The sequence below is a fragment of the Leuciscus leuciscus genome, assembly GCF_965113295.1.
Source record: "Leuciscus leuciscus genome assembly, chromosome: 9".
Lineage (NCBI taxonomy): Eukaryota > Metazoa > Chordata > Actinopteri > Cypriniformes > Leuciscidae > Leuciscus > Leuciscus leuciscus.
Window position 1 is genome coordinate 18860050 of NC_138733.1, and position 12612 is coordinate 18872661.

At 39.5% G+C, this 12612-nt stretch overlaps 1 long non-coding RNA gene across 2 annotated transcripts in view; it reads left to right on the plus strand.

The window, feature by feature from the left end:
* The first annotated feature begins 426 nt into the window (after window positions 1-426).
* LOC309505411 overlaps window positions 427-12612 on the plus strand; it is a 47689-nt gene continuing 35503 nt past the window's right edge. For both annotated transcript variants that reach the window (XR_014208430.1, XR_014208431.1), the window contains exons 1-2: window positions 427-773; window positions 7701-7761. This is a non-coding gene — a long non-coding RNA (uncharacterized lncRNA). The remainder of the gene's footprint in view (window positions 774-7700; window positions 7762-12612) is intronic.

A 12612-nucleotide genomic window follows, 5' to 3' on the forward strand; every position in this document is an offset into this window, starting at 1 on the left:
CAATAGAGGTCATGGGGTTGACTAAGGGAGGCGTGTCACCTGTGATTTGTGAGAACTTGTGAGCAGTAACATAAGAGGGTATTTCACAACTTACTTAACCAGTTGAAAAGCTTTAGCTCAGGTGTCTTTTTACCTCACACATTCCTATTCTTAGTAGAAAACGCACTTTGTTGGGAAAGCCAGTCATTTTGGGATGCCCCTGGGGCAGATGAAGGGTCAGGGGGTTAGTTAGGTGCCATTCTCCCAGCACTGGGAACTGGGACCCTCCCATTTGTGGTACAGACCTCTGCTATTTAGCCACCTGCCTCCAATAAAGAAAAAGCAAGCGGCCGGTAAAATTCAGCGTTTGCCTCGGGCAGCTGGACGTGTTATTGATCCAGTGGGGGAGGCTCTCTGTTGCTCCTACTCCTGATGGAGGCCGGACTTTGGTCTGAGCCGCATTCCTGGGTTCTGTTCAGCTCGGGAGGCAGAAGGGAGGGAGGATGTGGATGGGAGGAGGGACTGGAAATCACTTGTCATGTGCCTATAAAAGTGTGCCTTTCGTTTCAGAGCATGCTCACTGAGGCACGCTCAGCTCCCACAAAATCCAGCCCCCAAATTTGAACTGGAGGGAGGGCAAGTTACGCCGCTGACTCTTGAGTTATACTCTTCTGTGTCTGTTTGGCTTCCACCCTGCATGGTTCCTTCTGCACCTATGGCTCTACGGTTGAAAAGGTGAACGTGGATTACACTGGAAAAGATGGAGCGCATTGACAGGAAGACTTGTGAGATGGGTGCGTGCACTTTTTCTTAATTACATTTTTTTCTACCCCTGTACATTTTCTCTCTTAAGCAAGGAAAACTTCATCAGAAAGATAAGAAGAAGTCTGTATAAAGATTTTAGAAATAATGAGGTCAAAGAAACTTGTAGTTTGAAGTGTTGTTAAGCTCAAATGGAAAGCAACCAGTGAAGTATAAGAAAAGGTCAGGATGTATGTTTACATGCTGGCAAAAAGGCGTTGGGAGGCTTGTACTTGTGTTATGATTGGGAAGACACGTGGACACATTCTGAGAACTCCTACATTGACACAGGGCTCAGAGTTTTATCATCACCACTTCATGTGTGGCTGCTCTGACTCAGGGTGAATGTCTGTCTGGGATGTGACGGCAGGGCGGAAGGGATCTGTCTCAGCTGCAGCCACGTGGGTACCATGAAAAAAGGCAGATTTCATAAAGTGCGAAACACGTGGTTGTTTTTCTGAATTCTTCCTGCAACTTCTAGAGTTTCTGTGGTCATGTGTTTTTCAAGAAGTCTCAGATTTTTGTGTGTTCTTGGGGGCACAAGCCGTTGTCAGATGTTGTGATTTCTTAGCACTAACATATACATGTCACCTGCTGCATCTGAAGGTAATGCAGCAATACTATAAGCAGTAACGTATCATTTCCGGTCACACTTATAAAAGCTAAAATTACAAGATGTTACCTTGATGTACAAAAAATTTAATGTAACCATTTCACTGTATGTAGTCTAATCAATGTGTTTTTGGTAACACTTAACAATGTTTCATTAGTCAACATTAGTTGACTACTTAAGTTAACATGAACAAAGAATGAACAATACTTCTACACCATTTATTTATCTTAATTCATGTTAATTTCAGCATTATTAAAATCAAAAGTTGTATTTGTTAACATTATGCTTATTTTAACTTATTTTTTTAAAACTTTTAAAAACTTATTTTTAACTAACATTAGCGAAGATTAATAAATACTGTAACAAATCATGTAATGCTAATTGTTAGTTCATGGTAGTTAATACATTAACTATGAGGGAAAGTAAATAAAGTGTTACCGTATCCTCTATGCTGAAACCACCAGTATGTGTTATTTTAATATGTCAGACCAGGAAGTTGATTTAAGGCCTCTGGCTAAGATATATATACTTTTAGTTTGAAATCAAGAAGCTAGATCTTAATTACGTACTGAACAACATATTTACACATTTGACACCACTGTATTGCCGCCCACTTAGAGGGGCTGTAAAGTTTGTCTGCCTTTTAAACCTTTAAATCTAACTTTTAAATTAGTACACTTGATAGTTTGTGTCATTTGTCCTGTGAAACAGAAGTTCCTCAGAAGTGTCAAACGTATTATTTTCTATGTATTTTCATAGCGTATGTAGTCATACTAGTAATAGCATTATTAACACCATTTCAGTCCAGATTTTTGAGCGCACACTGTTTAAATTCCAACACAACTTCAGATTATATTTGGTATTATTTGTGCCATTTATTATTTATGCTATATGTTTATGTATACCTTTTGTGTTTGTTGTTTAATTTCTGAAAAGAAAAGTTAAGCTGTTTTTCTCCCTCTCTTATTTTAATGTCCAGAAGAGAACAGTGACAGTCGATGAACTCATTTTCCCACTCAGCTGTTGTGCAGCTCCCTTCTCCAGCAGGAGATGTAAAGATGAACTGTGTTTTCCGACAGCCTGTTTGTTTTGTCATAAAGGCTCACCAGACATAACACTTACTCCCATGCTTTGATACTGGGAATTCACATCTGGGAAGTGCTGCTTGGCAACAAACAGCTGTATGAAAATCCCATAACCCACTAATATGGTTTATTTTCATTGCACCCTTTGGCACGGTTTGTAAGTAACTTACGCAATACTACATATGAAAAGTGTGTTTGCACTCTAAATCATTGACTCTTAGGTACTTGTTTTAGCACTTAGATAATTACACACATTCATCGCCTTAAAAAAAACCTCATAAACTTAAGGAAGAGTGTAATTTTATGGACCCAAACACTCTTGGTTTGTGGTCAGTTTTTATGTTTCCATTGAATAAAAATAAATATGTCTTCCGATGGAAATGTGCCCATGGTTTTCTTGTAAAGCAATTTCTTCTACTTACCCCTTCACAATATATATTTAATTTTTTTTAAATTAATTTCTAGCTAACCAAAAGCATTTAGTAAATTCATTTATTTGCTGAAGATGCTTGAACCGTTCATGATAATAAATGCAGACTGCTTGAGATCATTTTCTTTGTCCTGAATGCTGAAGTCTAAATCTTTAATTCATAGAGCATCACACTCAATGTGTCCAGAGGCCATGAGAACTTTTTGGTTTACTGTCCAATGCCAACACTTCTTCCTATTGTGTTTAGTATCAGAACTGTCATGGTCAAAAATCATTTCTACTTGCCTTGCTGTGTCCTTCAAAGTTGCAAAAATAGAGGGACAGCTGCTGTAAAAAATGTTTTATAAAAAAATGATTTAAACTCTGTTTAATTGCTTCCTTAAATGTAAGAGATTTTTCACACTTGTAGTTGGTTCTTTTGGTCTGGACGAAAAATAAAGAAAATAATGCATTTAATGTGTGTTCACACTTGGCAGGTTTTGGTGCGATTGCTCTGTTAGTGCGGTTCATTTGATTAAGTGTGAACTCTGCCCTCCGAACCCTGGTGTGCACCAAACAAGCGGACAGAGACTGCTGAAAAGATGAGTCTCTGTTCACTTCCAAATGAACTTTGGTGCGGTTCGAATGAAATATAAATGCAACATGGACCAAAGACATGTAAACAAACCAAAAAAGGACATGATGTCACAAGATACGACCCTAAAAAAGAATGCTCAAGCATACCTGTTTTTCCTTTCATAGTCACGATGTTGCCATTATAGTTCGGTAAAGGCATCAGGACCGTGTCTCCTCCCAGCAGATCTTCTTTGTCTGTGTGAAGGAGGGATTCCTCTGCTGGTTTGACTCCTTTACTCCTTTTATAAGCTCTTCACGTGTTGTCAGCTCCATCATATACCATCATATGTACGCACATAGCGCGCGCATTTACCGCAGCGCACAGCATTGTTTTGGATGTTCGACAAGCTCCATCTCAAAATACACGTCACAAAAGCACGTCTTATAAAAAAACATGTTTTGTGAAAGAGCATCTAAATGCGCTCGTTTATGTGCACCTACATATGATGGTATTTTGACAAGCTGAGAACTCGTGAAGGGTTTATAAAATGTGTAAAGGAGTCAAAGCAGCGTCAGGAATTCCTCATTTCTGCAGATCTTCGCTTGTGTGCAACGGAGGCGACGTTTCTGATGCCTGTACCCGAACTTTAATGGGCAACGTAGCTCCTATGATGAGAAAAAACGGGTATGCTTCAGCATTGTCTTTTTTGGGTGTTTTTGGTTCATTTAGATGTCTGTGGTCCGTGTTGCGTTCATATTTCAGCCGAACCGCAGAGTTCTTTTGGAAGCGAACCGAGACCCAGCTTTTCAGGGGTCTTGGTTTGCTTGTTTGGTGCGCACCAGGGTTCGGAGGGCAGCGTTCACGCTTAATCAAATGAACACAATCATCAAATGACAGATTGCATGACATGCTTTCATCCTTAATAAGCAAAATGATGTAATGTAGAAGAAAATATGACCCAGACTATTACAGAGTTCACTTGCAGTGAGGATAAACATGTTTGTCCTGTGAATTATGTTTGTCCTGTGAATTATTAAATGCTGAGATTTTTTTTTTTATATATATTTTTTTATTATAATAATTTATTATTCTTATTTGAATGTATTGTATTTATATTAAGAATAATTTAATTGTTTGATTTTTAAAGATAATATTAAGCAGTATATAGCATAGCATAGCATAACAGCTGTAGCTTTGTTGCAGGGCAACCTCAACCTGTTGTTATGAAGTCTTAGCTCACTCTGCTTTGGGCCAAAGTACATTGAATGTGTCAGATCTTTTGTTTGGTCTGGCAGACACACGTCATTGCTTACGCAACGTTATCATACTGACATCAGCTGTGTGTTTTGAGTAAAGGGTGAAAGAGTTCAGTTGTTAACAACACTAAAAGCATACAGCAGAAGGCCACTGAGCCTTGAAGGAAAGCAGTCATTTTCCGACTTTTAAGAATGTCCTGAGTATTATATGAGGTGTTTCGTTTCCCACAATAGCAGGACACTGTGGTTACCCTTGGAAGCAATATTATTTCTGAGCTCTTTGTTTTCTCAGCTATCTTACCTGTCCCTGTGATTGATTTGAAGGCTGAGTGTGAAATGAGATCAGCTGGTAAAAGCAGCATTTGCTGTAGTGGAAGCTGGAATTGTTCTCATGTGAGTTTCTATAAGGTTTATGGGCAGCAATTTTGCTGCTGATATTTGAATTTGGGTGTTGTTTTAAACATTTAACGTCTTTGCTTTGCATAAGTTTAAATGCTGCAACGCATATTATCCACTAATGGCTAGTCTCGTGTAGTCAGACCTGATGGCAGAAGTTCTGGACTCCATCGCAGCTTTCATTGGCCAAAAACATGTTAAGCAAGCAACCAATCACCGTTCGTTTTGTTCCGCCTCATATTTAGGGGCGTGAAAATGTAAAGGTCAATCAGAGATGTTTAAGTTAGTCAGAATCTGCTCAACACCGCTTAAAACGGCAGAGTTTTCGTTCACCGCGCACGTTAGAGTTCTGTATGAAAAAAAAGTGCATTTTCTCATCAATCCTTTCATTATTACCAACAAAGTGTAAACACTATGTAAATAATAGATGTACTGTGCACTGTAGGCCACTTTTTTGCTTTTAGCAGGAGGTGTGTTTGTCTTCGCGGCAGGGGTTTGGGGGGTCGGCACCCACTGGTGGAAACATATATTGGCGCCTATGTTGACAGTGACATAACCATAGCAACAGATGGGACAAAACAAACTGTCTTGGAGTGTAAATGCAAACTAATTGACCTAACCCTAATTTTGTAATTATTTTACATATTGCTATAATAACAGATTTACACAGTAAGTGCAATTTAAAGTTAATTAATTTGGTAGTTTGGGGTCATTAGGATTTTTTTTTTTTATTCAGAATTAAATTGATCAAAAGTGACATTAAAGACTTTTACATTGTTACACAAGATTTCTGTTTCAAATAAATCAAATAAAATTCTTTTGAACTTTCTATTAATAAAAGAATGCTGAAAAAATTTAAAGCACAACTGTTTTTAACATTGATAATAAGACATTTTCTTGAGCACCAAATGTATTTAATGTATAAGCAAAATGGACTGAAATATACCCAAATGAATCGGAACTGAATTGGAACTGAATTAAGGAAAGCAAGTCCTTTTGCTCTTGCGACTGGATTGGACACTATGTTAGTCTAAATTACCTAGCACTTATACTACAATTCAATTTCTTGTACTAGTATGTATTGTGTTGTTATCATTTTCTTAAAACTGATAATGCCAAGTTTCTGTTTTTCCATCTCCGTTTACTCATCAGTAGCTGCAGTAAACACTGTCATAGCTGGACTTTTGCACAAGTGGAGTTTGTCATTAGTCAGGTTAACAGCTCCCGTGGTTCTCCTTGTTTCTTTCTGTCTCGATCTCTCCTTCTCCACGGGGTGTTCGGAGTGCCAGACACTCACAGGTTGCCATTTTATGGGGCTCTGCAGAACCAGATTTATGGGAATGATAAAAGCTGTGTAGAGCAATAATAACACAGGCAGCTGCTCTGAGCCTCGCTCCCGTCTTGTACTGCTGCGTCCCCAGTCCTCTGCAAACTCAGAGAGAAAGACAAATAAAAATTTATAAATGATGTCCTGTGGAAGACATTAGACAATATGATCCCCTTACATGTGTGGTGCTTATCTCGATTGCTGTCACAATGAAGAGCTTTGTGGCTATGTGCTTTGATCTAATGATGTAGTGTGGTAGTTTTTGGTCATGTACAGAAGTAATCCATGCTTGTAAAAGTCTGTATCTTAGTCTGCGATAACATCCATCATTCATCACTATAAAATAAGAGGGAACAAAAAGCTGATGGTACTTGGGCTGAGAGAGAGAGAGGGGTAGCGACCGCCACCATCATTAATGGCCTGACAGAAGTGGAGATTGATGCCGCTTTGTGTTGTGTAATGGTCCAGTAGACTACCAATGATAAAAACAGATCATAAATCTACAACTATCTGCTTGGAACAACAATTTTATGTGTGCTGTCTTGCATTTATTGGATTCATTCGGAACATTTTCCATGACCCTTGGTAGTGGCTGAACGATCTGGGTTTTTCAGTGGCCGATACCATTGCTTATCTCTTGAGAGCAGGCTAAAATTACAGCAATTACTCACGCATTCACTAATCCCTATATAGTACATGTTTTTTTTTTTTGCGCTATATCAGCAAGGAATTGACCAACTGTAGCTAAAAATTCAGACAGCATGGTGGAAATCGTTCTGGGGGTGGGGCGTTCACACGGCAACCAGAAGTGCTGGTAGTATGCAAGAAAAAGTGAGGGTACGCTACAGATTAAAATATAAAAGTGTCGGTACTATGTTCCGGTGCTTACTTCGTGCTCTGTATGTGGTTAGAAAAAAGGCTGCATGCATGCGAACATACGCACATACTATGTTAATGATGAAATATGATGATGAGTATACTTTGCTCCTTAACCCCATTTTTGGACACTTTCACTATAAATTAAAAAGTTAAATGGCCTTGTGTACACTCGCTGGCTCAGGATGCTTTAATAACAAGGATTTAAAAAAATTCTGGATATCCTTTGACTCATAATGACCTGCATAATCAATTTCTGAAAGACATTTTACTCACACTCATCATGAATCATTTTGGGTGTCACAAGGGTCCACATCAATTTGTTCTGTGTGTATTTTCTCCTGTTCTGCTTTGCTGACAGTGGTGTTTCTCTGTCCACAGCTGGAGAGGAGAAGAACAAGTATGGGGCCCTTTGTTTGCCATGCTGAGAGAGACGGATCGGGTCAGTGCAACTGTTGTCATTTCTTCCCCCCATTGTATATCCCCCAGCAACACCCCAGCTAGACCCATCAGATCAACCCTGAAGAATGGGGTCAATCTTGGGTTTGCCGGCAGATTAGCTGCTCAGCCAATAAATGATCTGAGGATGAAACCCTGGCCAAATAGCACTTATAACCTTCTTTCAAAACCCTTTCAGAGCTACAGCTAGTTCCAGAACGGCACATTTACCTGCACAAACAGTGAGTGCACTAAGGTCGAGTTCAAGCATCACTTGTATGTGTTTTCCACACATACTTTTATATTAATAAAAGAACATTTTAATGGCAGCATTCCTTGTCGTACATTTTAAGTCTGTAAACCTTGCAAAAAGAATTGCTTATAAAAACCGTAATGCCCAAAGAACCAAGCATATTTGAAAAAGCGCAAAAAAAACATAATTTGTGCCTTTTTGTCAACAAAAAAAATCTTGTCTGAGATTTTAACTTGGTGGTGGGCACACTTTTTGCCTCCTGTTCAGTCATTCTCTTATGTCTTCCCGTTCCTCTTTCTGTTCCATCATTTTGCCAGAGGATTCATATGCTAATAGGGTTCAGGAGATGAGGTGGTTCTCACGTTCAACTTGAAACTCAGGCTTTTGTGTGCCTAAAGCACAAGCTGCAGAACAGAAGCTAGAAGTGAAATTAAAATCTGCTGAATGCCCCAGCGGGACTGGGAGGGTAGTGAAGGGGAGGGCAGGGGCGGTACAGCAGCTGCTGATATTGGATAAATGTGAGATGCCCACTGTAGCGTTTCTTGCTCTCCTAGGGGACCGGCTGAACGAGGCATGGCTGTGTGTTTCTTTAATCTTACTGGCCTGTTCCTGGTCTACTGATCAGTTCCTTTCTGAGGATGGTTATTTAGCAAATGGTACCGGACCCCGACGCATACCCTGCAATCCCATGGCATTGTTTAACTATTCTGGAAGTTCCTCACACCACTTATAATACAAGTCTGACTCTGTATTCACTCGTACTCTTTAGTTAAGGGCCCACTTGCCATTTCTGAAAGTGGTACCATTTAAAGGGGTAGTTTACCCATTTATGTTTTTATTTATTCACCCTCATGTCATTCCAAACCTGTATGTCATTCCAAACCTGTATGACATTCTTTTTCTTGGCTTTTGGTTGAACTATTCCTTTAATGGTGTTTGGTGTTTGCAGTCGCTGTGCAAAGAGAGGCCATTTTTTCTCGAGTTACTCTCACGATGTGCAATCACTAGGGCAACCACAAATCTTCTGTGCTTGCTGATGCAGAATGCACACAATCAGAGCTTCAATGATTAATATAGCCTTTTTTCCCTTTAGCTCCAAAAGGTGGGACTTGCAAAAACATAGGACCAAGCTTAAAACAACAACTCGAGCCTGCAATTATGAGCAATTTAGAGAAAATGTGTGATAATTGTACAATATAGTCCTACAAGTTTGTTATTCTTGTCACCCATAGCAGAACTAGATAAAATATATGTAGCACTTTGTGACCAATCAGAGCATCTCTGTGATTGATATAAGGAATAGTTTTATTTTATTGCAATTTAGCATTAGACCCGCTTCAGTGTGCGTTTGCTTTCTCCGCTGGGATGATTGTCTTGGGTTTCATCTTTCATCAATTATACAGCCTGGTCTGTGTTTGTGTAAAGACTGAGAAATGGAATAGAAAAGACATGATCTCCAGAGACTGACGGGAATGCACAACCACAGAACACAAGATTGAATGCAGTTTATTCTTGTTAATCGTCACCTTCCAGACCCTGGAATGCTCACATGTCAGCCCATGATCTGAGAGGATCCTACAACTCCCTGCTGTTATAAATGATGTAACATTAGCTGGGTCAGATTGGAGTCACGAGTGTATGTCTAGTGTCCATGCCAGGGTTTTATTTTTTGCTTTATTATTTTCATTTTTGACTGTATTTATTATACAGTCTCCCCTAAAAGGATTTGGATGCTTATATCGCACTTAAAGTCTAAATGTGTAAACAAATGAATAGAATCACAATTAACTTTTTCTGAGCCATTTTTACAGTTTCTTTTAACTGTGATTTTAGTGGCTATAAGAACTTAGATTCCCTCAAGTTCACACATGTGTCCTAACAGGGTAATCACAGGTGCAATTTATCGCCTTAAAGCTGCAGTCCGTAGTTTTTCCTCTTTGTCGCCATCTCTGTTCGAAATCTGTAATTGCAGTTATTCATGGAATTATCAACTTTACGTGGGTTGTGCCTCGGCACTGCACAGCGCGGATGAATCCAATGTTTTGAGGAGAATGTGCGGCTGTCATTCGGAATCACAGATTCAACTTTTTGGAAGTATGACCAACATAAGAAATTTCACCAGAAAATGTCATCTGAACAAGTAACATCCACTTTTGTTCTGACCAACTAAGGGAAAAAAAGCATTGCAGTAAATCGCGCTGATTAAATCTAAAGATCGCTTATCATATCACGTCAAACCGTGCAAATTATCAAATTGTTAATGTTAGCAACATCAGCATTGAGTGACTACATTTAATGCCCTTCCGATATTTATCCTTGTTTTCACATGGGCCGGTTGCAGTCTCTTTTTTTTCTGTAGCCACTCAGAAGTCCGAAGTCTTTTGCATTTTATAACGGGTGAATCTCCAGTTGTCACTGGTGATTGTCGTTTGAACCTTTTTGGATCCGCCATCAAGTTGATAAGTTTAATTATATCAATTGCTGTGAGAAAAGGCTATAAATCTCCACCTCCAACATCCTCACACGCAATATAGCCTACCAGCCGAGACACAGATGGGACGTAATGACGCAAAGACATGCTTGAATTTCCTGCGGAAATCCACCAGTACCACTGGATTTAAAAACATTATTACAAGCTTACCGTTTTGAATCGAGCTAAGGCAAGCAGATAGTTTTTAACACTGGCTTATGAACTTGCTCAAACATTTATTTTGGATAATATTTAACCCAAAAACGTTACGGAATGCAGCTTTAACTATGAGCAGGTTCCATTTGGGGTTGGTAAGATATTTTTTATTTATTTTTTTTACATAATTCTTATCCTCACCCAGGCTTTAATTTTTTTAAATAAAAATATAGTAAAAAGGTATTACTGTGGAAAAATTACAATTTAACCGAACTGTTTTCTATTTGAATATATTTTAAAATGTAATTTATTCCTCTGATGGTACATGATATTTATATACTGTATATTAGGGCTTGCATAGACTAGTCGAGTAGTCGATAGACCACTTGTCGACGCTGTCGGAAACAATCGACTACTCGAGCGTCCATTAACCATAAATTAATTAAAAATGGTGAACGTCACCAACAGACACCACACGTCAGATGTGTGGAAGTATTTCATCAAGGATGACAAAAATATTGTAATTGCCCAACTCTGCAAGAGGCCGTTCACATGTTGCGTCTAAAAACGTGTGGAAAGCGCGGCCGTGCCGCTGTCTCCTAAGCGCTTGCGCTCCCGTGGCGTCTGCCGTTGCTATGCAACCATGAACTGCCGCGCTGTACAGCTACGATCAGCTGTTCAGCCGAGCTTTCGATGATGTTACGGAAAGGCCGAAGCTGATTGGTTTTTGTCATATGACCTGTGGTGCGCTCGAAGCATTCTGAAAAGTTGAGATGTTTTCATCTCGCAGCAGCATCAGCGCGCCTGGAAAAACTAGCGCACCACGTTGCTTCCATTATGAGCGTGCTCGCCGCTACCCCTACCCCCACTGTATATACACTCACCTGCCACTTCATTAGGTACACCTTGTAAGTACTGGGTTCGACCCCCCCCTTTTGCCTTCAGAACTGCCTTAATTCATCACTACCACATTAATTAACTTAACCAAACACATCCTATATGAGAGAAGTCGGATAATAAACATAATATTGCAACTTACAATTGCACAAAAGGCTGCGAATGCAGAAGCAAACTTGACTGTGCTATAGTCAGAATGTGTAACTCCTGTTGTGGATGTGCTCTTCACGCAACAACGCACTGAAACGCGGCAACTAAACCAAATAAAAAAACCGAATCAACATTTTATTAAAATAACGTTCTCATGTATAATGTTATGTAATATGACAGTCCCAGTCATAGTTATTAATGTCGTATGCGCTGCGCTGAATCTAAAGATGATCACCGGTACACTGAAGCGATTTACTACCGCAGTATTTAACCTAACCAAATGCATCATATAAATATAGAGTATAGTGAACTCATTGTCATGTTCAAGAAACCAGTTTGAAATTATTTGAGCTTCATTACTTGGCACATTATCCTGTTGGAAGTAGCCATCAGAAGATGGGTACACTGTGGTCATAAAGGGATGGACATGGTCAGCAACAATACTCATGTGGCGTTTAAACAATGCTGAGTTGGTATTAAGGGGCTAAAAATTTGCCAAGAAAATTAGCCAGCATAATGGTTCCATGCTTTCATGTTGTTTATGGCAAATTCTGACCCTACCATCTTAATGGCAGATATCGAGACTCATCAGACCAGGCAACATTTTTCTAATCTTCCATTGTCCAATTTTGTTGAGCTTGTGCGAATTGTAGCCTCAGTTTGCTGTTCCTAGCTGACAGGAGTGGCACTTGGTGTGGTCTTCTGCTGCTGAAGCCCATCTGCTTCAAGGTTCGACATGTTGTGTGTTCAGACAGAGACGCTATTCTGTTTACCTCAGTTGTAACGAGAGTTTCTGAAATACTCAGACTAGCCCGTCTGGCACCTACAACCATAACATGTTCAAAGCCACTTAAATCACCTTTCTTCTCCATTTTAATGCTCACTTTTAACAAAAGATTGTCTTGACCATATCTGCATGCCTAAATGCA